The 25,032-nt window shown below is 37.9% G+C and overlaps 1 protein-coding gene and 1 long non-coding RNA gene across 51 annotated transcripts in view; both read right to left on the bottom strand.

The window, feature by feature from the left end:
• The window catches only part of ANK2 (ankyrin 2), a 607,793-nt gene that overhangs the window by 264,867 nt on the left and 317,894 nt on the right, over nt 1-25,032 (bottom strand). The gene's annotated exons all lie outside the window — the stretch shown is intronic.
• Nucleotides 16,382-21,737, bottom strand: LOC146400997 (uncharacterized). The gene is made up of 2 exons (XR_014813190.1): nt 21,450-21,737; nt 16,382-20,358 (listed from the first exon to the last, which is right to left on the bottom strand). It is a non-coding gene; the product is annotated as an uncharacterized LOC146400997 (long non-coding RNA).

Consider the following 25,032-nt stretch of genomic DNA (forward strand, 5'->3'; position numbering starts at 1 on the left):
TTTAATTTCCTTGTTCATATACACAGTTGAGAATAGCTGTTCACAAAATGTTAAAACCTCTGGTTCTGTTTCATTCTGTGATAACTGTTTTTGCTTGCTACCATTCACAAGTTGCCCAAATAAACTTCTCTTTCTAGGTTTGATTCAGAGCACCAACCTCTGACAAATTTTAGTTCATGACCCAAAAGTAGTAATTAGGTGTTTAGAACCAGTTGGGTATCTACTGTATCTTAGGCAATGGTGACATGACATAGAAAGAAAATCAGAGGTCATTACGGGCACAGAAGTTGCCAAATCCCATGACACCAGGACACTAGGCTGTTTTCATCTTAAGCATTAAAATTTCAGAGTATGCAGGCTTAGAGAAAGAACCTAAAGTCCTCCTAGGAAAACACATTAATTTACCACTATATCATACAGGTATCTACACAGAAATAATGCATGTAACAGTAACAGAAGTACTTGTGTGGGCTCTGATCGGTGGTCAAGTGCTATACAGGAAGTTGTTTAAAATACATGCTCAACTTACAAGATCATCACACATTTGATCATAGCTAAGAATTCAGTGTCAAGAGTGAACCAACATTAGACATCGAAATACTTTACCAAGCTAGATTGAAGTGGGCAAGAGAACTGCTAAAGGCAAAGGAAAATGGGAAAAAAGTTTACTGAGTTTGTTCATGTGGTAGCAAAGTTAATTAAAATGAGAAACGGAGTATACTTCTGGGAGGGACCAGAGAGTGAGTTAGTTGTGAGAGTATTACCTGTATATAAAGAGCAGCTGCCTGCTCATAAAAATTATTGGAGAATTAAGTATGGCAAATTGAGGAGAAAGTTAATTCTCATGGCCAAGGTGGAAAAGGGACAGTTCAGACATTATCACCATTGAAACAGAAGCAGCATATTGTACAGGTTCCTGCAGATTCACAGTATGTCTTAGTTACAAAAAAAGAAGCAGAGAAGTAGGACAATTAACCTAGTAATTCAAACTATGTGAAATTATAATTTTGCACATCAATAGGAAGAGGAAAAGTGCTCAAAAAATATTAGTTGTCAATGTTATTTTATCACCAGTAAATAAATATACATCAGCCCACTCCCAAAATGAGAATCTTTTAAATTACCATTTTACTTAAAAAGGATTCAAGAATAAAATGAAAAAAAAAAATAAGAAAAGCATTGCATCAATGCCAAGATCATCTATGTCAAGAGTGCAATATCAGTATAAGGCAAGACATGGTTCATAAAGACTAACTTCAGATATTTGAAAAATAGCACTATCATGAATACCACACCAGTAATTTTGGTTATATTACTGATATACTGCATGTAAGTTCTTTGCATGTGCCATTTTTAAAAAACATTATTTTATGTAAAAACCTGCAGAAATACCTGTAAAAAAACAGACCCCAAAGAATTCTGTTTTGCATGTGTAATTCCAATTTATCTTTAAAATAAATCATTAAAATAAATCATTAAAAATATTATAACAATCTCTTTTTTTAATGTGTCTCAGAGTTCAAAAGTTGTTCTAAACTATACCATGTAATTGTGTCTCTTAAGTTTTTCCTCTATGAGGACTTAGACACAATCAGTTAACTATCACTAAATTCTGTAGCTAAAAAACAAAAAACAAAAAAACACACTTATAGAACTTTTGATAGTTTCATCAGTCAAACAGGCTAGATTGCTGTTTACTTTGTACCTTTGTATTAATTACAATGTATATGATTTCTTTCAGATTTGTTCACTGGAATTCTACTGTCAGAAAAATATTTCCTTTTCCTTCATTTATCAAATTATTTATTTCTACTAGTATGGACTCATGTATATTTAGTTTATCCCATAAGTTACAATTCATTGCTTTCATTATTTACTTTGTTGCTCAAATTTCCCTATAGCTGGTCATCAGGAGCTCTTGCAGGTTGACATGCTACTTCATTTTTTGAGCACTTCCTTACTTGAAGCAGCCATTTCCCCAAGGAGTTCTGGTTCCTTGTATTGGAAAATAATACTTAGAAAAAGGTGAGGCTATATACACTCATTGCTACTGAGACATCCTTGTTGCCAGGCCCTCTCAGTGGAAAGAACTGGGAGATATATGTATATATACACACACACACACACAATACCTCTCTATACTGTTCTTTATATCTATATGTATATATACGTATTGATACTAAAAGCAATGAGTTTATACTGATACCTTCATGGACATTTTTAATCCTTTGAGCAGTAAGTATATTTATTTCCCTTTCTCCTTCTCCCACCTAAAAAAAGGGGGAAATTTGGTGATATAACATTCAGTATTATCATGTGCAAAGTGCTTTCAAAAACACATATGTGTGTATGTGTATACACATATACATACATACATATATATGTATAAATATATATACATATATAATTAGAGTTAATCACTATTAACCCAGATTTGCAGAGAGAAAACCAAACCTGAGGATTAGATCACCAGAATGTGGTGAAACAAAGCAGGATTCCGATTATGAATTTCATACTTCTACTACACCAAAACGGAAAGATAAAAAACAGCTTTACTTTTTGGAAAGTCTTTTATATTTAAGTCAGAGAGACATCCTGTTAACACTTCAAACTCACCGTAAACAGAATAATGCCTTTTTATTCCCCGCCCCCGAATTGCGCTTGAAATTTTTACAGCTGTCAATGATACCATCATTTTTAATATCATTGAAATATATCTTTCAAGTCATTTGTATTCACCTCTTTTGCTTCCTCTTCCCAGCTGAGTGCTAATATCCATCTTGTTTCTCTCCCCACTGACTTCCCTGTGTAATGCTTCAAATCCAAGCCCTGTTCATGTCTCTTGGATGACTTTAGAGTCTCCTGGGTGACCTCACTAGCTCCACGTCCTCCCTAAAAGCTTACGACGTCACAGAACCTTCCATAGTTTCTTGTTTTGCTTCATTGAGCTGAGCTGCCTATTCTTTGCGCTAAAGCCTCTCCTGTAGAGTCAGCTTAATTTCTAAGCAGCTAGCAACCCCTATCCAGCCCTACACTCTGGTAATACTGTGCCAGTCCGTTTATCAATTTAACCATCCTCTGAGATGGCCTCTCCACTTAAGCCAACTTTAACAATCCTCCTAAGGCCCAGCTTGAAGTCCACAACGTCTATAAAAATAAATCTTATTACACTGATCTAGCACCATCCTCTATTTTTTTTCCCCACTGACATTAACCTTTAATAACTATCTAGAAGAGATGTTTGAGAGAAAATTTTTTTTGCCCAATCAAAAATCTTTACCACTCCACTTAAAATTTAGCTCAGAGTAGCTATTCATTTACTAATTATTTGATCCAGGGAACTGGAATATCCTGAGTTATATAATATCTGAACTCACACTGGAAACAGGGAGGATGATTGATGGGGAATGAATGGTGATATTATAAAAAAAAAAAACTAACACAAGAAAGAAGAGAAATAAACAAGTACAATCTAAAAGAGCTTCTGGGTGGCTTTAAGTGGAAAATGTAAAACTTTCTAGCATAATTATCTGAGTTTCTTCACTTGATCTTAGCCAAAAGGCCGAGAAGCGATATCTGAGTTTCTTGATTAATAGAGTTTTAGAAACTTTTAAAGATCACTAGAGTGACTAAATTTTTTTGTAAACTCATACACAACTTAGCATAGAACACATAACCCAGAAGGCTCATATGTGAGGGCTAATTACAGTGATTACAGAGGCATGCATCTCAGATATCAAGCTTCCTTTGATGGCAAAAAGCTTAATACAAATTCTTCTTCCATCTTTCCAATGCTATTTTCTGGTATAAAAGCTGAAAGTTCTGAAATATTGCCTGTTGTCTTAAAGGAGTGTTTATGTTATATACAATGTCCTTTATATGATTTGATACTGTGTTTGTAGTCATAGGGTTGGCATCTGCTACTGGGTCCTTTGTCATCTGCTTTCTCCCCATTAATGACAACTTGTGCTTTCACAGATGGCTTTTTTCTCCCCCACCCACACCCAGTCTTTGATTCCTGTCCCTCAGAACCTACATGGCAGCCTCATGTTTTATAGGTGACTGCACTGAACAAAAGCTCCTCGTTCCCTAAGTGAACTCTTTCTCAAAGGAGTTACTGTTTCCAGGTAACCTGTTCCACTTACACTTTATTGGTTATAGTCATGTTAGGATGTGACACAGTTTAATTAAGCATCTGGCCCAGTTTGAGGCAGAGCCATAAATAAGAAGGAAGTTGGCACGTCTACCCTTGGAAGAATGCACTAGATGTCATTTTCACTGAGCTATATAGCTGAATGGTTTTTGAACTGCTGAGGCTTATTTAAGGGCTTACTGTGGGTTCTTGTTCACCATCGTGCCCTGCAGTTCAAAGGCAGCTACCGTTATTACCATTGGCTCTTTGTAAAATGATTAACGATACCAAGATGATATTCTCTGTGGGTTTATAAATCATGGCTCTAACAACTTACACAAAGGCTCTAATAGAAAATAAGGGAACCACAATAAACTTCTTCCTGTGAAATGACTCAAATCAGTATCTGAAATACCAAACAAAACGAAAAAACCCCCGCATAGCTTCATAAGATTACTTCATTTTCTATATCTTCTGCCTTAACAACTTCCAGAAAATGTCAAGTACCACAACAGGAACTATTTCCTTCCATTATTTCTTCTGCCAGTTAAGAGCTTACAAACACAAGACCTATTAAAGAAAACCTGCATCATATATACAAAAATAGACAATCTCCATTCCAACTTCATTACCCAAATTATATTTTATTCTTTCGATTTTTGAAAGTACCTATCACCCTAAGTAGTCTGAGAGCTTCCAGGATAAAGGCACTGTGTCTGGGACATGGTGTCAGCTCAAAAAAATTCCTATTAAGTGAAGAAAAACTTGGAAATTCTAATAAGCTATCTCAGTCATTTTTACAAAAATCAAGAGAAGAAAAGACAATTTAAAATAGTGCAGAATCATACAGGAACAGAAAGAATTCTAACAGATTTCATGTCCTCATCATTTTATAGGTGATAAAACTAAGGTCAGGTCAACTGTTTACCCAACATCACAGCAGACACACAAAGTCTCCTAAATTTGTTTTTAATGAGCTTTAGAAGTGTCTGGCAGTTTTGCATAAGTATCACTTATGAAATTAGTAAACAGCTTTCTGCTGTGCTGACTGTTCTTTATAACCTTAGATCCCATATCCACCTCCAGTCATGCTGAATGTCTTGAAAGGGTTGGCAGCTAGTTTCAAATGCAAAAGAAATATTCGACCTCTCTATATTAATAATAAAACTATATTCTTAGAGTTCATGTTTATGATGCTAAGATAATTTATGTTTAAAAAATTTAATATAGAACTTAAACAGCTCCCCTGAAAAATAAACATTTGAAAAAACCAGCATTACTCACATGCTGATCCATAAAGAGAAGCCAGTGACAGTTTTGATTTCAGCCATTTTTAAATACAAACTATAAATGAATGAGTTAAAATTGGTAACTAATAGATCTTTATCTCAAATATAGAGGGTGCCAATAATTATATATTAATGCAAAATTATTACTGTGAAATAACACTACTATGCCTAACCAAATACAGATTGATGTGTTTATCATAACTGTTGTACCCTTGATACCCTCCTCCTTAATACTATTTAGTTTTCTATTGAGATTTCCTCATGATACGAACAGTATGTCGTATGATAATGATATACATATAATAAAGGATGTCTTTAGAAAAAGGCTAAGTTGAATTACAATGAAGGTCTAATGGGAAAGAAAGAGGTGTTTTTGTTGTTTTTCGTTTTTTTTTTTTTTTTTTTTTTTTCTGCTGCTAGTGAAGTGATGGAAAATGGAAAGAGTAATTCAAACTATCCATGCTGAAAAGTCCATTCCAGGATTCTGTACAGCCTACTGGGGAATCCCTTTCTGGCGGCTATGGCAGCCAGGGGAAGAGTGAGAGAGCAGCTGGCCAAATATTAATGCAAGAAACCAAAAACATAACAAACAAGCAAAAAATCTTGGCATTGTAAGTGCTTGTTGAGTTAGAAATATTAAATGGAAATATCTGAAGGACTGGGAGAGATGATTCACCTACGAGTCGCTCATTCCCACTCTCTTCCCTTCGTGGATTTTATATAATTTTGAAGGTATAGAAAATCTATCAAAGTCAAGCACAAGAAACAAAACATAGTTGTTGATTTGTGTTAGGAGTTCCAGAAGTGCTGGCATCTCCAAAGGTTTGAGGTCTCCAAGGCTGCTAAATTACCAACTAAATCCCTAGGACATTTGCTTGAGTTCATTCAAAACAGCACAGTCTGTTTAAGACGTAACTTTGACATCACATTTTGGTGGTTTTCCTTCAATTCGCTTAGTTAACACCTCAATGCTCTATGAGCTTAGTTACACATGTGTGTATCAGAAACACACAAACCTCATTCCTGAGGATGGTTCCATCAGGGCAGAGACAGTCATAGTGCAGATCATAAAGCCTTACACCTTACCTCTTAAACAGTTTCCTCCTCTCCATGTTCAAAATTAATTGGTCATTATATAGAGCAATTAGTCTCATTAAACATTCAGAAGGTTGCCAGGGTGTTTCCCATCCACACATGGAAAAGTTTTCTCAATGACAATTTAGAAGTAGATTGCTAGAAGTAGATCTGTTACTGCTCCAAATCCAAAGATGGGGCAGAGTAGAAGTTGGTGGGGGGATGAAAATACTTATCGCAGTGGTTTCCAATTCTGGAATTGGGAATCACCGGGGAGCTTTAAAAATATACTGGTAATAGCCTTTCCTTTTCAGTCAACCCCAGGATCCTGATTTATTGTGAAGGGGATGGAGCCAGAGGTCTCTGATGAGATTTTCCACAAAATACATTTAAAAATCACAAGTCACCTTTGGAGCAAATGGGTCAGATTCAAATAGCTGATGATTCCACTAGCAGTTTATGTAAAACTCCAAAATTTGGGAAGTGCCTACTTTGTACTCTTCTGTACTTTAGTTACCATGCCTCTGCCACTGAGAATAAAAGTAATTCTTTGTGAAGAAATTATTTTGAGAAATACAAATAAAGAGGGTGAAATAATGGAAAAACTCAACTTCAAAAAATCATTGAATATGGTATAAATTAACTTCCTTATATTTTCAATGACTCCTATAATACTTCTACAAAATATTCTCAGTATTCTTTATGATGTAAAAATGTGCTGTAACTATCATTACTTCTAGCCAAGTAATTAATAAAGTAACTAATAAAATTAAAAGTTTGATAATAAAGGTCACCAATAAATTCTGTTTTTATAGAACTTGAAACTCTAAATGAATTCAGATTAACACAATAAAAAGCAGGGAAACTACACTGGGTTGTGTTTAAAGAGTTTAGATTCCAAAAATAAATTAAATTTATAGCAGCTTTTCTCCTATAAGATTTTGTCTTTTAATAGTTTTCTTAAAAATGTATCTCAAGCCATACGATTGGGACTATTTTTGCCACAATCCTACAAATTTGACAGCTGTAACCCTAAGCTAGCAGTTAGTCACCCACCCCACTCAATGGTTGGAAGAGGTTCCTTATAATTAAAAGCTAATAAAAACTCAGACATAAGGTGCTGGCCAAGAGTGCCGTTAATAGTGTAAGTTATTTGTATAAAGACAATTATTCTAGCCAGGAAAGGGTTTCTGAATTGAACTAAGGGAATTGGATAGAAGGAGTGTAAAAGAAGAAGATGAGTTTTTTAAAAATCAAGATTCTAATCAGCTATAGTGGAAAAAAAATAAAAACCATTAAAATAAAAAAAAAATATTCTAAGGAAGCCTCACATGAAAATAGATATGCCTGAATATATTTATTTAGGCTCAAGTGAACATTAGGACATAGGAAGAACAATTGTCCAAATAAAGCTTAAGACCTCAGCAATCTACTTTATATCAGTGTGGTTTCTAGAAGTACTGACATATTGATAAAGGGGTTCTAGGAATTATATAAAGACAATTTGACGTAAGGGCTAAAAAAATGTTATTGGAATTTTCCAAGTTGGAAGAGTTCTGGAATGTCATACCTTATATAGGATCACGTTATTCTGTTGTGATTTGTACTTTTAATCACACTGCGTTTGGTCTGGTGTGCAGAAATCTTTGAGTACATGGTTCTCGACCAAGTGTCACTTGTCTGAGAGGTGGGCTTCCCTTCGGAATCAAGCAAGGAGCCTAAGCAGAAGACTCAAGGACAGGAGATGTGACTGGCCTTCCACTCTTCCTCCCACCCGTGGACCAAGGGAAAGCAGGCTCAGCTGGCTTTAATAATTGAAATAAAAATATATTTATGTTTATTTACAACTCATTCTTATCACCCAATTCAAAAGTTACAGGATACATTCTTCTCCACACTTCTAAACAAAACATTCTCCCATTTTAACAAAGTATACTAACATAGTAACTTTAAAAATTCTTCATCTCACCAGGTCCCTTTACAACTGAGTGATTAAGTCCATTATATATACTTAATAAGTGTTCTCATTGTTATTAACTTCATAACAATGTGGACAAAGAGGTAGGTCTCCAAAGGTTATCCTAAAAATAATGTCTTGTTCCTTCCAAGATAATTATTATATACATTCCAAAAAGCAAATCACTGATCAGAACCCTTTGCTATGAAACTCAATGAAAAAAGTCTCGGAAAAAAATTTGCTCTGGTTTCCATTTAATCCTATGTAAAATCACCTTTCTGTGTCAGTTTGATAAGGGTAAACACGCAAATACATTTTGAAGACTTGATGAAATTGTAACAAAGAATGATGATATAGAATAGTCTCATTGACAGCAATTGCTATAATTAAGAAGCAAAGGCTGACTTCTAATTTCCCAAGAAATCCCATGAAATATTTTGGTGCAATTATGCTAGGATCACAACCTTAAATTACATAGTTTCCTCTCAAATATATCATTTAAATTATTCTCACATAAGTAAATTTGTTTCAGTTGTAGGAAGGTATTTTGAAGGTTAAAAACTGAGCAATGACAAATTAAATGATTTACTTATCCTTTAGATTCAGAGTAGGTACAAGACCAAAAAAATCATATTACCTTCTTTTCCCAAGGAACTTTGAAGCCTGGGTTCAAATCTCAATTCTGCCATTTACTAGTTGAATACAATTAAGCAACATAAATCTGAGCCTCAGTTTCTTATTTGTGAAATGGAAAGACTACAAATAGGAGGGTGCTTAATTGATTTGTGTTAATACTCAGTAATTTTTATTTCAGTAAAAGTCTTTCCAAAAATAAGCTTTTTTTTTTTTTTTTTCCCAAGCTCCATAGTTGGCTTTTAGCTCCACTGGACAGGTCTCATCTGAATTTTTCAAATAAACAGGTTCATTTGTAAGAGACTTTACAAATGAATACATAAGTGATAAACTGAGTCATCTCTACAAAGTATGTATTCCCTCAAAGTTATAAAATGGTATCAGCAAATAATCTTTTGCTTACTTCTGGAGATGGTGTTGCAGAGTGCCACTAATCCTTTTTTTAATTTCTTTATGAATTACATATACATATATATGCATATATATATAAGAAAAATTTTTCTTTACCATTTTATATATATGTGTGGGTGTGGGTGTGTGGGGGTGTGTGTATATATATATATATATATATATATATATATATATATATATATATATATATGTCTTAAGGAATAATTAAGAGTAAACCAAATTTTAGAACAGGTTCAATTGGCTATGTGTGCATGGGATTGGGAGAGGGAGGAGGGTGCGTGGAAATGTATCTATAATGGAAATCTGACACGGAAAACCCAACCACTCTTTGAGCAAGCATTCATTGGGCTATGGGAAAACCTATGTAGTGTCACATTCATCTGCAATAGCAAAGGGAAGACGACCAATAGGTGTGTATAAAAAAAGAAGGGGAGCAAGAAAAATAGTAGCCATGCCATCATTCCCCCAATTTCTCTGGTTCTAGCTTAACAATATTATCTAAAAATGAAGATCAGGTGATCCCATCACATGATCATAGTATCAACCAATGATGTTTCCTGCCGTGCTGGAGTCAAGCTAAAGCAATGCAGCATACGAGCAACGGAGATTCTCAACAACTACTGGCACTTTTCCATTTTAATGATGGAGTTTTTCAATTTTAACAGAGTATAGAAAAGGAAGACAGTTGAACTAGATACAGAAACAAAGCTGAGAGGACCAAGAGATTTTCAAGGTGAATGCATGGTACTCTAGGTCACCCTGAAGCTGAACAAGCAGTCTTGGCCAAGAAATAACAGACAGTGTTTTGGAGGAAAAAAAAAAAAGATTAAAAAGATACAATCACAGGAAATTGCTTTATGCAGTAATGTTCCATTTAGAATATTAGAAACAGAACTGCAGTAGCTGTGAAGAAGAGAGCCAACTCCAATGAAAATGGCCAATAACACTTTTGGTATTATAAAAAAGATTTAACGCATCCTTGAAACAAGGCCTTTTAAAGGTCAGACAGCAGTATTAAAGTTTTCCCTGGAAGGGAAGTTATACGGCAGATTTTATTTATTTGTGTTACCTAATGACAGTCATTTGATCTAACTACTGATGAAATAAGTAGTAAAACCCAGATATATTGAAGCCCTATGCAGTAAGATCTCAACTCAAGTGTCCTTTCAAAGTGAGGCAAAGATCGTATCCCCCAAATGGAAAGGTAAACACATCTATTACTGAGCGGAAAAAAAAGACATTGAGCACATGGATTATTGAGCCTATGGATCCCCAGTGTATCCCTAATCCCAGAGCTATGTTTAACAGCTTGTGTACAAACCATTATTTTTATGCTCTGCTAATGTAATATGCCATTTATCATCTTTTGTAATTACTCAGTGACCTACTTTATTAAAGCATTTACAGAGATCTTCTCTTATAGAAACAGACCCCTGGCTAAATGGATATTTCCGTTCCATCAAGCTGTAAGATCATTTATGTTGTAAAGAAAAAAACATTTGAAAAGACAGAAAGAGAAAAACAATGATTCTATAGCTGTCAACATTTTGTCCCATTATTTAACCTTGGTCTTTTCATTTACTTGTTATAAAAGAAGATCATAAGATTAATGAAGAAAACCAAAAAGCGAATTAATTAAAATTAAAATTTGGAAAATTCTGAGACATAGTTCACTGCACCAATATTCTCAGTGCGGTTTCCTATAGAACAGTGCCAACCTTCAGAAACAAACAAACAAAAAAAAAGAGTAACTAAAAACTGTGATTTATTTTTAACCAGAGATCCACATCAAATATATAGGGTCAGTGGGAAGACATGGGGCTCAAGATCTAGTACTAGAGGTGAGGAGCAAGAAGAAAATACTTTAACCCTCCAACCATAGACCAACCCCTTCCTTCCTCTATGAGAAGATGCTCAGAGTCACTTGGAGGAATAAAACACCTGGCTCTGAGATCGAATAAAGATACTGAGGAAAGCAGAAAAATGAAGAGGAGGTATTTTTTGCTTTACTTGGTTAAAGCCAAGGAAATTTGCCCTGCTCAGGCATCTCCTCCCAATGCAGCAAATTTAGGCATGAGCTATAGGCTGCAAACTGAGCTTGGAAATGGTGCAGGGGAATGAGAGAGGGAAGGGAGGAGGAAGTTGCCAGTTCTGGGGCTCATGGTTCTACACAGAGCCACAGAGGGAAACAGGTAAAGGATGCTCCCCATACCTTTCTTTTCCGTTCCATACGTTCCCTGGGGATCTTCCGTTGTTTTTTTCTCTCTCTCTCAAGGTATTTTTCCTTTTCATCCAGTTCAGCCTCTCGAACTTTTTTAATAGAAGCAGCAGCGTGAGCCATTTTTGCAGAGGAAAGCGGCAGAAACAGTTGCCTCGGCTCAGTTTCCACTCTCCAACAATTCCGGTGGTTTTAGAGCTAGATAAGGATGTGATTTTCCCCACCAGGGCGATGGTTGGCAGCCAGAACACTCACAAAATAATCCACTCCGCCCCCGAGCTAGGTGGTAATCTTGCTCCAGCCTCTGCAGCACCCATAATTCACCACAACGTAGCAAGGTCCCCGGCCAAGCCCTCCGGCAGCACACACCTGCACACACGCGGGCAGAGGTGTGCGCACACTCTCGGCAATGGTCCCATGGGAAGGCGGAGCACTAGACTTCGAGCTCTTCCGCAGTTGGGTGGCCGCAAGTGCAGACGAGCATCCTACTAGTTGAAAAAGCCTTCCTTAGATACACATCACCAATTGGAGCGGTCTTTGGGGACTCCTCCAGACAGTCTGTGTCTTCCGACTGGAGCCAGGAAGAGGCCACCTCGTTGGAACTGCGAGGGGGTGGGGAGTTTATTGCTGCTTCCAACCACACCTCTATGCGGGGTGAGAAGAAAATGGTGCAGTCTCGCTAAAGGACTCGCTGCTGCTACTGCTGCGGTTGCCTGCTGCTGCTGCTGCCGTGGCTACGGCTGCTCTGCTGTAGCACATGACGCGAATTCCTGCCTTTGCAATCTCTCAGCCCTTCCCTTCTCCAAGGTTCATTTAGAGAAAAGAATCAACGCTGCCGTTTGGGGAGAAGGCGAACACAGTTGGACTTGGTTGCCCCTGCCCGAGAACCACATGGATGAGCACGGCCGGCCGAGAAGGGCTGGGAGTAGCGGGTCCTCGGTGTGTCCTTTACAGACCTACGTGAGGCTGCATTAGGGAGCTGCATTAAGCAGGCAATAGCAAGGAGCTGTCAGTGAGCACAAAGCATAATCTGGGCTCAGCCAGGTTATCCTGGGAGAAAGAAGGGGCCCTCAAAAGACAGAGAGGAGGGCAGAGGCGGAGAGAGGGAAGCAGGCAACACTTGAAGCCTCTCTTCATCATTCTAGGAGGCATACGGGGTACTGTTATTCATTACCAAAGGCTTTTGTTAAATGCCAGATTAACATTAAATAACGTGAGGAAGTAATGCAGGATTAATATTTCTGCATGTTCCTGTACATATACCCAATACAGAGATGCAGTGACAGAAGAGAAAGGATATATAACCTGTTAATTCAGGACGATGAAATTCTTTATATTATTTCAATTGCAGATACTACCAATTTTTCAGAATTTTACCACATTTTTATCAAGAGCCAGTGGGATGTCACTCAGTTCTTAATTATTTATCCCTGGACTCTAGAGACAGAATCATGACACTGTGTTGTACCTAGTGGATTATGGAGCCCCCGGAACCCACATACAATCCCATAGTTGTCTCGTTGTAGAAGAAAAAAAGTTTTGACTAGTACTATAATTATTGACATGTAAACAATGCTACATATATCCTATTATTAAGAGAAAAGTAAAAGAACATTAAGTGTCCTTTTAGAAAATGACATATTTTTGTATGCCAATTCCAGGACATATCTACCTAAAGGGAGAATATAAGGTTTCGTTTCCAGTACTACGTGAAGATAACTCCTCTAGAAGGGAGAATACTAATTTTCTATAATGTGGGTGGTCTCTACATGTTTAAGCCTATTAACAACATAATTTACGGTTTTTCTTTTTTACCTAAACTAAGTTGAAAGCAGTAGGACTAATAAAATCCCCTAAGCAAGCAAAACGCATGCTACGGTAATATAGAGAACCCAGCCCTTAGTCAGATTCAAGAGTCAGTCAAAGGAGAGAATAATTGCCATGACGTGGGCCAGCACTGTATTGGGGCCATGACGGTTCATGGTCAGTTAACTTCCAGCCCACACAATTAGTTTCTACTACCTGGGGAGCATAACCTTCTTTGAACAGCTGAGAATTCATCTTCTAAAAAAAAAAAAAAAGCTTCTTATTAGCTCCCTCCTCTGGAAAATCTTGTACCTATTTACAAAGAAACACACACTAGATATTTAGGCTTCCTAGGAAGATAATATGTGGATCAGGGGAGGATTCCTGTATCTTCTTATCCAGGTGGGTCATCGCCTGCCACTTGGTATAACATAATTCAAACGTTTTCTCCTCTGAGGTACTTGGAGACAATCAGCTGCAATGGTGTCAAAGCAGTCATTAGGCAGGAAAGTGGTCCAGTGAGAGCAGCAAGACTGGAATACAGGGTGCTCTTAATGCCACCTGGCATTCTCTTTTCTTCTAAATATATGTATACACACACACACACACACACACACACACACACGCATGCACGCACACACGCATGCACATATTTTAGTGTCTACAACTCCTGAGTCTTACTTGATTCTTGGATGTCCTTTTAAGTTAATCGCATGAGTCCCGACACACTGCAGCTGAGCCTCTACAGTGGCTTGATTCCATTCAGGAAGGGGGGACGCTTCTGGGATAAGGCCCTTCCCTTGGCCCCTTTAGAACCTGCTTATACTATATCACACTACCTTCTCTCCTCTATAGATTTCCAAAAGGAAAAGGAAAAATCCCAAGCACAAGCTAGAGAAGCAAGTGGGGGCGTTCCTGTTGTGAAACAAAAAACGTTCATTTATTTCATTAGCGGTTAATGAACTCAGTTGTCCTACTTGTAACATTGGACAGCATCAATTTAATTCTGTGATTTTTCTAATGCCAGGAGAATTACACATTTTTAAAACTTCAATCTAATAACTTTAAAAAAGTTCTTAGGCATGGTTGACACAGTCTTAGTCCCCAGGATTCTCTCCTTTTTTTTCTACAAAAAGAATGAGAGCTCTTTTCTTCACGTGTCTCGTGAAGAAAAGGTAATGACTCAGATGCTAGTTTGTTCGATGTTCGTTTGACATGAATATTTCACCAAAGCACCATGCCTGCCAAATCTTTAAAACCAATCCTTACACCCTTTGCTTACATTTTCTCATGATGTCTTTGAGATATTATGAGAGAGAATGCAACCCAGAGAAGCCAACTCGCTGTGATTTTACACTTGAGGACCCTAGAAGGCAAATGACTCGTTCCAGCCACCCCTCTCCGGAGAGTGGCAGGAGGGCTGAGGTTCAGTTCTCTTAAATCAGCCCACCCACCTTGGGAGATGGAATCCACTCAAAAAGCTCCCTGTGAGCTTTCCTACTCAAATCACACAACAGGACGTCTAAGACTAGTATGAGTACTTTTAAATAAAATAAACCACAAGTTATTTTTTAACTTGGGATTTTTCATTTCTCTTTTACCCCAATCACAGATAATGTTGCTCCCACACGGGATGGATGGAAGCACGTAACCTTTTTGGAGCGCCAGGCAGGCTAGACATTCCTACAGAATAATAACGTTGTCTCTCTACAACTAACTGTTTCAGTAGCTGAAACAACTGTCGAGAAAGTAATTTTCTCAAATCTTCCTTCTTGTCTATTTCTGTTGCTCAAACTTTCCTGTGATTTCTGTTTGAACGGGGGAAAATATCAGTATAGGTTTTCTAAAGAAAGAGAGCAACGCACACTCACCAGCTGACCTCTGCACAGACAGGGCACCAGGTTCCAGTCCCAGGAGCTCCCGGCCATTTAAATGATGCATGTACCACATTAAAGGAGTCATCCCATCAAGCCTCCAGCAGAGATATGGCTGGCTGAAGTTTGAACTTGTAACACAAGCTGTTTCCTTTCACAAAGCATCTTGGCCATCAATGGGATAAGCTTGGGTCTGCCGTCAAAGTAAGAAACACACTGCCGTTTACATTTAAACTTGAGAGGCCGCTTGGAAAGACTGCCCTTCAGAGAGGACATACTTCATTTTAGAGACAGGAGAGAAAAATGGCCATTTGCTGTCCTCAGTGTCCAGCATCCCATTGATCAGAGTCCAAAGAAAATCCTCTGCAGACATCAGGCATCAGTCAGGACATCGTTCAATAACAACTGAGCTAGCCCTATGCAATTTAATACCCTTCTCTCTCCCCAGCCTCACTCAGGAGAAGCAGCTATGCAATTAAACAGCATATATTGTCACTCTTCCACAAATGGAATGTGGGTGGCGAGTAGGAAAAGAAGCAGATGCACTACAAAGTCAGTTTAAAGATCACCACCTAATCAGGGAAAAAAAGGCTCTGATCCTTGAACTACGAACCGAGTTCATTCTACTCAAGTTCAAGGGTATCTGCCCATATTTTAAAATGTGTGTGTGTTCTGAGACTAATGAATGGTTAGAGTAAAGGAAAGCAAACTGAACAAGTGATTATATCGCTATTTTGCCCTCCAATTTGGTTTACCTGTAGCCAGATCCAAAAGGGAATTTGATAACACAAAATTTAAAAAACAGAGCTTGCAGGTAACATAATAGATCCAACTTTCTCCTGATGACAGTTTCTGTAGGCGAGCCCTTGGATAAAATTATACCCATATAGTATCTTCCTTGTACTTCTACCTGAGGAATGGAAACAAGGGTTTTCTTTCTTTTTCTTTCTTTTCTTTTCTTTTTGTTTTTTGGTGTGTATGTGCGTGTGTCTTTTTAGGGCCACACCCATGGTATCTGGAGGTGCCCAGGCTAGGGGTCGAATCAGAACTGCAGCTGCCAGCCTACACCACAGCCACAGCAATGCTGGATCTGAGCCACGTCTGCAACTTACACCACAGTTCATGGCAATGCCGGATCCTCAACCCACTGAGAGGGGCCAGGGATCGAACCTGCATCCTCATGGATACTAGTTGGATTCTCGAATGCTAAGCCACAACGGGGACTCCAAAACAGGGGTTTTCCATAACTCAGGGTGGAAAAGCAGAAGCCGTCTCTAGCCGCCCCCCCCCCACTTTCTAGTCTCTGAAACAAGCTGATGGCACTTCTGAAGTTTCACAGAAATTTTCCAGCTGGTAACAGTGGTAACACAACAAGGAGCAGAAGAACCTCCCCTCTGGAGATGACTTTCCATAAAGAAGGTCAAGCCACACGAAGTGCAGAGCATAGACAAGTTCACATTTCATCCCTTCAGGGCTCAGCTCATGACTCTGAGGATGGTCAAGGGATAACCAACAGCAGCCACATCTGCCACGGGCAGAGGTAAGGGAAAGGCACAGAGGAAGGAAAATCTAAAAGCCACGGTTCAGACGAAAAAGGGAAACCCAGCCTCTCTCTCTCCCCGAGTCCTCCCAACCCCCATCTTCAATCATGCATTCCCAGTGTGCAAATTTAGATGAATGATAAATGAGCATCCAGAACATCCATCAGCTTCCCGTGTGTAAACGGGAGTCAGCCTGAGGACCTGGGTTGGATGTGCTCATAGGGAAAACCTCTTCCAACAGAAAATCCCTTCACTGAGGCTTCCTAAATTGATGTTCTCTGTGTTCGGTTTGATAGGAAGTAAGTTCAGGTTTGTTCAGGTATGAGAAAAACCCGGTGAGGCTAAAATCTTTCTGCCTTTCAAGGTAGTCCATGGGATTCTAGATTGAAAGCCTTAGAATTAATCTTAAACTCTGCTTGGAAAATATTTTTAAAATAAACACTTCCTCCCTGTCCTCAAGCCCTTACTACACAGCTTCTGTCTCTGGTGCCATCGTTTTATTGAGGACAGTTGCTAAAAGTCTTGTGTGAGCCAGTCAAGGAGCACTGTGGGTCCAGCAGTGACAATGACAAAGTCTCTGCCTTGGAAGAGGTGGAAACCCAGCCGTTATATATTTTCACACTTCCTGCAACGTCATTTGTATAACCTGCAGGGACTAGAACTACTGATATTCAGACCTTGACTAGAAAGTGGCTTTGTAAGCTTCTCATGCCTGGTTTCAAGTTTCTGGTTCTAAACGTCTGCCTGTGTCTCCTCAGGGTCAGTCTCGTCACACAAATAAATTTTTATTCTGAAAAACATACTGATCCTGGATTTTAAAAAAGCCCCATCATCTATTAGGGGTTGAAATATTGGGGTTAAATTCTTACTCCTGCTGAAAATTGACTGTGGTGTTTCAAAAAAACATAAAACTTCCCTTTGGGGTTTGTAATAGCTTTTTATAAAAACCCTGAGTATATAAAGAGCACTGAATTGCAGTTAAAATTAAAAATTGCAATCTGAAGCCTGTTAGCCCTGAAGACCTCTGAAGATGTTTTTGTGTGCCCTTTATCTATAAAGATATTTATATTTATATTTTAGAAATTGTATTTTTACTCCGGAATTACTACATGTTAGTAGCTTTAGCATCTCAAAGGAAACAACTTTACTGGTAAGGGAGAGAAAAGTTTGATCAATACTTGAAAGGTTTACTTTTACATAATGTCAATTAGAATTGCTACTGGGATAAGTAATTTGGTATAACATATTTTAATTAGACCATTTACAAAAGGATTATTTTTCTTGATTGTGATAAAATTTTTAATTGTTTATTATATTACTATATTTAATCGTTATTCTTTAAACCATGCGTGTCTTAAATTTTCATGAAATAATTCATCTTTGCCTATAAATCAATAAGGCTTAAAGCTAGTAAATGTGGGTTTAAATAACTGGACTATTATTCTATACTTTTTTATGGACCATGAGTTACAGCTATCAGAATTCCTGACCAGTAAACTATTAGCAGAAAATCTCATTGTTTTTCAAAATTAACCACAGAAAGATGGCAAAATGTAATCTTAGAATATAATCAAGTCTGCTGAAACTCAAACATCAAATCAGTGACCGACACTTCCCATCTCTAGTTTTCCAACTCTATGCTTTTGTCGTCAAAACATGGACTTAAACACTTTTGGCAATTCCAACAACCAATTCCATGGCAGGTAGAGTTTCTGTGTAGCAGATGCTGCAATAAATATAAAGACTTAAAAAATACGTTGTTTCAATAACACTAACATTCAATAAACAATCCCCTGTGGCTGCATTGTTGGCACCAGAAAACTGAAGAGCTATAAAGTGCTACTGTTGTGTTCAAGATTAGTTAATAATTTTTATAAAGATTGGATTATCACTGCTTCTGTATATCACGGTATGTAGTTAACTGTCTCCTCCCCGACCACTGAGTTTCCATGAACTGTTTTACATAAGATATTCTTTTTATTGCAACCTTTGTTTAATTAACCTATAAATAAAATCTGTTGCTAGGCAGTCACTGTTTCTTGCTTTAGGCATGACCAGCACTTTTCATTTTATACTTACTCATGCAAAGTCATAGTCCACGAATATGAGAGCCAAAGCGTAAAATTAAATCAAATTTTCTTTGCAAACCACATTTTCAGAGGCAAGGCATAGTCGAACCTTTTCTGTGATGTGGGGTTTTTTTGGGGTTTTTTTAATCACTTCTAAAACAAATCAGTCATGGAAATAGCTAAGCACCAACATATACAGTATGTGTTTCTAGATAATAAGAGACAGGCCATTCATTCCAACCCCCACCCCCCAAAACAAACTAGGCATGCTAGATAAAATACAAATAACCACTTCTTAAAAGCAGCAAATAGCTGACATGATAATAAGGAATTCCTAGGCAGGACTGAAGGAAAATAGAACCACTGGGAGATAAAGAACTAGAGAAAGTCCTTATGTTTCCTAAGTGTATTACCTAGAAAATATGAACTTTCATTTTGAAAACTTCATGAGCCAGAGGGCAAAAATCAAATGCCAATGTCTTCACAAGATGAAGAGTCTAATACGGGGGACTTTCCACAATTATTTAAGACCCGGAAAAGCTATACTCATAAGCTAGGGTCAGAATAATAAATACTCAGCCCTCCAGCAGAGGTTTTATTGCATGGAGTTTCAACAAAGCTCAAGCCTTGAACTTGGTTTAGGGTGATCTCCAAACCACTTGTGACCACAAAGCCTGGCAAGAAGTAAAAAATACATCTTTTCTGAAGAAGTTACTTTCATCCTTGGCCTTAATTATCCACATGACTAATTTTCCAAGAACGATGACCAGCATATAATCGAAGAAAACCAAGCATACAGCATATAGGAGAAACAGACCTACAAAGACTTGAAATAATGGAACTACAAACAAGGAACTGACACAAAAGGGATAAATTGGGGGGAAAAAAACCATGATCAAAAACCTCAGTTCTGGTTCCCCAAAGTAGCATCACTTAAGTTGGAAAGTTAAGTAATCTGAACTCTTTGAGCTCAGTCTTATTTCATTTTTTTCTATATCTTTCTACCAATCTACATTACTTCACATAAGAGCAAATAATAATAAATGTTACATAAGTGAGCAATAGAAATATCAAATGAATTGTAGAAACAATATGTACTACAGGACTTTGAAACATTATACTTTTTTCTTACTAAAAAGTTTTATATCTAAGTAAGAAAGCTTAATGAGGAATTGAAATCTGGAGCTCCTATCATGGCTCAGCAGAAACGAATCTGACTGGTATCCACGAGGACAAAGGTTCGATCCCTGGCCTCGATCAGTGGGTTAAGGATCCGGCGTTGCCTTGAGCTGTGCTGTAGGTCACAGACGCGGCTCGGATCTGGAGTTGCTGTGGCTGTGGCGTAGACCAGCGGCTATGGCTCCAATTCGACCCCTAGCCTGGGAACTTCCATATGATGCAGGGGAGGCCCTTAAAAAAAAAAAAAAAAAAAAAAAAGAAGAAGAATTGCATCCTTAAACATTTGAGAATTCAAAAATGTCACCAAAATCTAATAGAAACATGTCATTGAAAAAATACAATAGAATATTTTTCACAAGTTAGAAGTGTCATATGAAAAACAAACCTGATAGTTTAGGTAGAAACTTAAAGACACTGTTCAACGCAGCTAACTTTGTGAAATAATAATATCTGTGGAATTTTTACTATTTCAAGTCCTATGATACACTTAGCTTTCCTGTCTTCAAAGAAAGTGATGAAGTTTTCTTCTTTCTTTCATTTTTTCAGATAGAGAGTAGTTCTCTTAACAAACCTTTACTTAACAAAATGTCTCTGTTCCCTTTATAAATACCGACACCCATGATATATTAAAAGCTTGTGTCTTACTAGCTGTTCTATACTACGTGTACATTCTTCTCCCACCAGTAAAGGTGCAGGCTTACCAAGAGTCAGGTGTGTTTATTACTAACCTTTTTAATCCCAGTTGTACTTGTTATTGCAATTATGTAATTTAAATAAATCTTATCGAATGAAGTAGGGGTGCAAAAAAAGTTGTTTTAGGAAAATTAATATAAATACTTTGTAAAGTTTTGATAAAGATGAATCCCTCATAAACACTGCTGTTGAATTATAGGTATGGCTGAAACAAACGTAAAAGATTGGTGAGGCAATTTTGGAAATATCCAGAAATTCTACAATCAGATTCTCTTGCAGTCATCTTTAAATTCTGACTCCAATTAAAAGATGCCAAACTGGAAAATACAGATGAGGTAATACCTATAAGTAGACAGTGCCTATTCAGAAAAGAGATGGGGAAATCCCAAACAGTGGAAAATCCAGAAAACAAAATATTTTTTCTTTTTTCTTTTTATTTTTTTGTCTTTTCTAGGGCCACATCTGTGGCATATGGAGGTTCCCAAGCTAGGGGTCGAATAGGAGCTGTAGCTGCTGGCCTACACCACAGTCACAGCAACACCAGATACAAGTACTGTCTGCGACCTAAACCACAGCTCACAGCAACGCTGATCCTTAACCCAATGAGAGAGGTCAAGAATCAAACCTGCGTGCTCATGTATGCTAGTCAGATTCATTTCCACTGAGCCTCGACCGGAACTCCCAGAAAACAAAATATTCTTTTCTTTTCTTTTTTTTTTTTTTTTTTTTTTTTTTGTCTTTTTAGGGCCACACTCGAGGCATGTGGAGGTTCCCAGGCTGGGGGTCGTATTGGAGCAACAGCTGCCAGCCTACACCACAGCTCACGGCAATGCCAGATCCTTAACCCACTGAGCGCTGCCAGGGATCGAACCCGCAACCTCATGGTTCCTAGTTCAATTCATTTCTGCTACACCACAACAGAAACTCCCCCAAAACTTCTTAAAAGATTATGATCCTACATCAGAGCATTGGTAAAAGAATTCCAATGTACATGTTTCAAGTTAAAATGCTTAAAATATGTATGTATCTTTGTTTTTGATTCCCTATCTTTTCTTTGATTCCCTATCTTCCCCCCCCCACCCCTTTTTTTGGGGCCTCACCTGTGGCCTATGGAAGTTCCCAGGCTAAGGGTAGATTTGGAGTTGCAGCTGCCAGCCTCACCACAGCCACGGCCACATGGGATTCAAGCTTCCTCTGGGACCTACAGCACAGCTTGTGGCAATGCCGATCCCGAACCTACCGAGGGACGCCAGGGATTGAACTTGCATCCTCATGGACAGTATGTTTGATTCTTAACCTGCTGAGTCACAGTGGGAACCCCATTAACCATCTTTTGTTAACTTAGGGATAAAATAATAGTTTTGATAATGTTATAAAATAGAGCTTCTTCTTGAGTTTGGGTTTTGAATTCCAACTTGGACTCTATAACTTTGAATATATTACCTGGCCTACAAAGGCTTCAGTCTTCTTTTATATAAAAGGGGATAGTGTCTGCCAAATAGAACCAAGAGAAATCACACATGTAAAACATCTAGTAATTGCTCAATAAATAGTTGTTACGATAATTATTGTTCTGAGGAAAAACCTATGCATATAAAAGTATGAAAGAGGAGAAAAGAGACTTGTAGATGAGAAATCACAGGGAATAGATAGGAAATGAGATAGGATCACCCCTCAAAATAATGTGTGTAGAAAGTAAATGCTGATCACTTTGGATAATCAGCATCATTAATAAGTTCACACTTCTTTAGACTTTTTGTTTGTTTGTCTTTTTAGGGCTGCACCCATGGCATATGGAGGTTCCCAGGCTAGGGGTTGAATCAGAGCTGCAGCTGCCAGCCTACACCACAGCCACAGCAATGCAGGATCCAATCCGTGTCTGCGACCTACACCACAGCTCATGACAACACTGGAACCTTGACCCACTGAGCGAGGCCAGGGATCGAACACACAACCTCAAGGTTCCTAGTCAGATTCATTTCCGCTGTGCCACAGTGGGAACTCTGAGTTCACACTTCTTAAGACTATATGGTAATAAAATCTAACACAAACCTTGTAGCACAGAATGAGTCTTAAAAGCAACGAACAAGTGCTATGGTCAGAATGTTTGTATCCCGCCCCCAAATTCACATGTTGCTAGCCTAACACCAAATGTAAGGGTATTAGTGGGCGGGGCCTTGGGATGGAATCAGGTCATGAATGAGATTATTGACCTTAAAAAAACAACCCAGAGATTTCCCTGCCTTCTTTCCTCCATGTGAGGATAAAAAAGAGAAACCCACCACTGGAAGAGGGCCCTTATCTCACCTGCCTATTGTGAGACCTGTCTGGTCTTGGACTTCCAGACTCCAGAACTGAAAGAAATTTCTGTTATTTATAAACCACCCAGTCTGTAGTTTATTTATTTATTTTCTTAGGGCTGAACCCGTGGCATATGAAGGTTCCCAGATTAGGGGTCAAATTGGAGCTGTAGCTGCTGGCCTGTGCCACAGCCACAGCAATGCCAAATCTGAGCCGCAACTGCGACCTACACCACAGCTCACAGCAACGCCAGATCCTTAACCCACTGAGCGAGGCCAGGGATGGAACCTGCATCCCTATGGATACTAGTCAGATTCATTTTCCACTGAGCCACGACAGGAACTCCCCAGTCTGTAGTATTGGTTATAGCAGCTTGAACAGACTAGGACAACATATATGCCTCAGAAAGTATTTATTAGCCCCATGAAAGTACAGCTCTTTATAGTCATATTACCTAAATAAATTCAGTACCAAAGATTTAGACCAGGCTTCGATCAGAATCAAGGGACATTCTGCAAAATCTTCACTTTGAATGGAAAAACAAAGAGCAATTTCCACTTGGCTACCAGGTGCCCAGGCATAGTTCCAAATGGAAGGCTCTGAAATGGTTTCTTTTGCAAACAGATTTATTACCAGGGCAAAATAATAAATAGGTAGGCGATGGGATGCTTTTTCACTCTCATAATGAGTCCCTAAAATTCGATTTTGTTAAAGGGCAAAACTGGCCCCATTACAGGAATAGTTTTAGAAGCACCCAAACAGTCCATCAGTTTGGCATACCTATGAAATAGTGTGGGGAAAATTTGTCAAAATAAATGCCTTTTTTATTCATAAGATTGGAGATAAAATGCCACCAAAAGAAACAAAACAAAAGCAAACAAGACATATAACCACACAGTAGGAATTACCATTACAATTGAAGACAAAACCCTATATGAGACCATAATTCAAACATCCCTCTGCTTCTATATTTTCCTTGCACTGTCAGCATTAGAATTTTTACAGAGGGAAAAAATATTTACATCTCTACTCAAGAAGAGCTGACTTTGAACTTGTAGAGTATTTTTGCATAAATCAGAGCGAAGGGCTTCGATCATCTTCCACACCTCACTGGGGTTTCTGCAGAGGCAGCTAGGGCCCTTCCGCAATTAAAGCAGTTCTAGGCAAATCACCTTTACATATTGGAAAATTCCATTTTAAGAAAAGGAACTGGTGCTTAAACAAACAGACTGGAAAACTGAAATAAAGTATGTAAATGTGTAGTCCTGGGAATCAATACAAATTAATAGAGTTTGGTAGCCCTCTACTGGATGGAAGATTAAATCCAGCTGCCCCAAAGCATTATTTGAGGAACTAAACTTTCCATAAGGTTTATAGAACTACTGTATTGCTTCTCTCTATATATATGTGTGTATATATACATATATATATTTTGCTCTTGTTTAGCGGATATTTTTCTATTTTGCAGAAGAGATACAGAAAATATCCTCTCCACCAAGCCATATAATGCAACATTAAATAGGGAGACTCTAAGGCAGATTATAAATTAAAATATGTGCAGGTCTTTAAAAAAATGAAAATAGACATTGAAACAAAGCAAGTAAAATTTGTACACAAGCAAGACATCTGTAGATTCTCGGTTGTCATATTCCAACATATGATTTCTCTTAACCTCATTCTAAGTTAGATCAATATATTTATAGCTAATTAAAAAATTGTTTGTTGATGCAGTCTCAAAATATATACTAATATGCACTGTCAGAGCTAATCTTTATGCACATGTGACAAATACAATATAATCAGGCTTTTTGTTTAGAGTTAGAAAATTTCTAAACATTATGATGGCAGAAGCACT

Source organism: Sus scrofa, chromosome 8 (genome assembly GCF_054392235.1).
Source record: "Sus scrofa isolate SSC_HxYL_T2T_F1_AM1 chromosome 8, Sscrofa_HxYL_maternal_Yorkshire_Landrace_v2.0, whole genome shotgun sequence".
NCBI lineage: Eukaryota > Metazoa > Chordata > Mammalia > Artiodactyla > Suidae > Sus > Sus scrofa.